Below are 3,546 nucleotides of genomic sequence, written 5' to 3' on the forward strand. Positions count from 1 at the left end.
TTAGGGGCAGTTGGTGTAATCATTAGGAATTCAAGGCAACTGCACAGTGGGGGCTGAGAGCTGATCTGCATTTCTGCTTTTTCTCCTCCACTTCCCTCATTTGATACTGGGGAAATGTGACCTGAGTTGGGAGTGGTGAGAGGAAACCAAACTTTGTTTTAGACCATTGAAGTTTTGTCCCTTAGCAAAGAAGAAAGAGAGGTATACACAGATGGTATAAAAAAGTTGCAGTGTTCCCTAAATTATCTCACTTTAAATGTAGGTTTCAGTGTAGCTTTTGGTATACTATAATGACTTTCCAAAATTTGGACTTTGTTCTTCCAACGTCTCTTGCAGTTTAATTCAGAACATAAAGTTTTAGTTTTTTTTCATAAAGTTTAGTTTTAGCCTTCTTTATTATAATGCGTCTGACATATGTATTTCTTTTTCTTGCAAAACCCTAATGTGATTTTATTTTTATAGGCTTTTCTCCCCTATTTTCCGTAGTCTCCAAACTCAACCTGAATAATACTAGCCAGTAAAGATGAAAGTTGATTTTAAAGTGATTTAGCGAGTAGTATCTATCGGTTGCAGTCTTTGGCCTACTACTGACTTGGCTAGTGGTTCTTTAGACATTGGCTGATCACCAGACCTACTGTTATCTGGTAAAATAAACTCTTTGCTTGCTGCGCATGGAATTAGAGACAGTGCTATTAATTTAGGAGAAAGAACTCAGAGAAAAGAAAGGTTATCATATTTCAGAGTAAGAGACCAGCTTAAATACGACTTGACAATTGAGAACTAAAACAAACCTGTGTAAAAGTGCTTTAGCACAATCAACTTTTACAATCCCTTCAAACCTTCTTTTTTTCCTTAAAAAGCATTTCTTTCTTATTTTAAACAAATTTAATTGCTCTTGAATGGCCCTGTACTGTACAGGCAAATGAAGGTCCCTATTCATAGAACTTGAGCGCATAGAGTGTCAGTGGAAGCTTCCTTCCTCTGTCTGACTGGTAAACTGGCATCCGGGCTTACAGGCGTGAACCTTCCACCGTGTGAGGTGGTTGGCTTTCCTTCCTCACTCAGCTGTTCACAAACAACTTCCCAAAGGATGACTGCCAGAAAGAGCAGTGGTTGCAATTCCTGACAAAGCTAATAAGAAACTCTAAGGCACTTTTGCACTTTGTGCTCTTGGCTCTGAAGAGAAAGAAGAGCCGTGTGTATTCAAGTGGTATTTTCTCTGACCTCTCTCTTTGAGTCTGACAGTGGCGCACAACCTATGAGCTGTCACTCTTCTTTTTGAATGCTGATGAGTCTTCAAAATATTTCACTGGTTTTGAAGATAAATGTGTTGTCCAAATGGTTTGGCATGATATAGAGCGCCCTTCACGATGGGACCCCTCTGTACGTTCGGGCTCATGAACAGCCATTTCCCACCTGCCACAAACCTGCCCCCATTTACCCTGCACTTCAGCCATCTTAAATCTCTTGCCTTTATTCTCCTCTGGCTTAGAACGTGCTATTCTCCTTCCCTGAATATCTGTTCTTTTCTCCTCCACCTAGCAAATGTCTTCTACTTCAAGATTTAGATCAGATTTCATATCTCCACGTAACACTAAATGCATGCTTATTACATAGCAGGTCCTGTTGTCAGCACATTTCATATAGAATCTCATTTCTTTTTGATAATTGCCCTGGAAGTAAGCTAATATTAAAATATCCATCTCACCCATGAAGGAACTGAAAAACAGAGAAGTTAATTATCGTGCCCGATGTCACACAGCTCCTATGTGATAGACCCAGGATGTGAACCTAGACAGTCTTGCTCCAGAGCCCGTGCTTTTGATCATTTGTCCATGCTTACTTCATGGTGTGTTGTAATGTTTGCACACAGCATCCCTGACTTATGGTTATAGTGCCCAGGGGCCTAATATTAATGCACAAAATCATGCAACTGCACGACAGTATGCGTCATGGCAATAGTGTGCATAATTTGAATGCCACCAAGGAGGAATATAGAGAGGATTTGGCATAAAGTGATGTTATAATTCAGGTAGCTCTTCAGACTGCATTAAAGTTCAGTGGTGGAGGCCATACCACTCTTTCAAGAATAAACCTAAGCCCTAATGATGGTGGAGAACAAAAAGGGTTGTTGCTGGAAACCAGCAAATGTTACTTTGCTTCCTTTGACTTATTTAAGGAGAAGTTGACAGCTGTGTCTGTTAGCATTCAAGTTCAGATTGTGGTTGGCTTGGTTTCATTAAGTAATAAGGACACTTACAAATTGCTTCCTGTTCCAATCAGTATCCATCACAAGGAACAACAGGTCTTATTCCACATATATGGTAGTATACGTGGAGACACGTATATGGTAGTATGCTTATTACCTTCACTATAAAAGTGTCAGATCTGATTATCTAAAAGCTGTTTGGAGTGTAATCGACTGGAAGAATGTAACTAAAAGATACATAATCTGCAAAAGAAGGTCATTATTTTAAAAATTACTCATTTATATGTTAGCCTTCTGTAAGGAGTTGCTGAGGGGTAATGACTATGATTTAGTTTTATTTCTGTCCCCAGTGTCTGCCAAGATGCCAGAATGCACAGTATGTAATATTGTCACTATTTAGATTATTAATTATCCTTCTTACATTGCCCAGTGGACTGGAACAAGGTTAAATCTAGTTAAATTACAGTGGTGTGAAGTGACTTCCTCATGTCGTGTCAGCAGTAATTAGATCTTCTCTTTCTTTACTTCTCTGTAAGTCAAAGACTTGGGATGTCTCTCTAGCTTTCCTTATTTGAAGAACACTTTTGCACATTCTCTCCAAGGTTGCTTCTACATATTTGAAGTTACTGATTCACTAGAATACCTCTAAAATTGTAGTTTCCTTTCTGATAGAGAGAAACACCATATGAAGTGGTACTGTTGCTTTGACATCAATGTAAATCATCATTTCACTGTTTGCTGGTGAACAAAACAGTTTAATCCAAGAGTGGTATCAATCTGTTAAAGTAATAATTGGGAAAATTCCTGTCATATGTTTATTTTGAAACTTTTATCTCGGTTTTGTATGCTATTAGGAATTTCTGATTTTGCTTAGTAACTATTATAAAGAATAGCCTATCTATATTTATTGCTTCATGATTATTTTAGTTCACTCATTCTTCAGGTTAGAAAGTAATTTGCATATTATGCATGTATTATAATTATTATATTATGTGTATCATCTTTAAGCAAGGAGTATATAAAGTTTCAAGTGCCTAGTAAGATTAATAGTGGTTACATCTATTTGGATACAATAGATTTTGGATAATTTGGAAGAATATTATATATTTTTTGTATTCTGTTCTTATCCATTCCATAGTCCTAAAATCATTAGGATAGGTATCTTTGTCTATTTTATTTAGTGTGTCCCAAGCACACAGAACAGAGCCTGTCACAATTAGCATCTGATAAATCTTTGTTGAATGAAGTGAAAGTGTTGGTCAGGCTCTATTGAATTGCTCTTCAATAGCCTAACTAACAACCTGAGATAGATATATATAAGGTTATATATATTAATT

At 37.2% G+C, this 3,546-nt stretch overlaps 1 pseudogene; it reads left to right on the forward strand.

The window, feature by feature from the left end:
* The first annotated feature begins 1,911 nt into the window (after nt 1-1,911).
* LOC125171702 (superoxide dismutase [Mn], mitochondrial-like) lies at nt 1,912-2,477 on the forward strand (annotated as a pseudogene).
* The last annotated feature ends 1,069 nt before the right edge of the window (nt 2,478-3,546 follow it).

This window comes from Prionailurus viverrinus, chromosome C1, assembly GCF_022837055.1.
Source record: "Prionailurus viverrinus isolate Anna chromosome C1, UM_Priviv_1.0, whole genome shotgun sequence".
Classification (NCBI taxonomy): domain Eukaryota; kingdom Metazoa; phylum Chordata; class Mammalia; order Carnivora; family Felidae; genus Prionailurus; species Prionailurus viverrinus.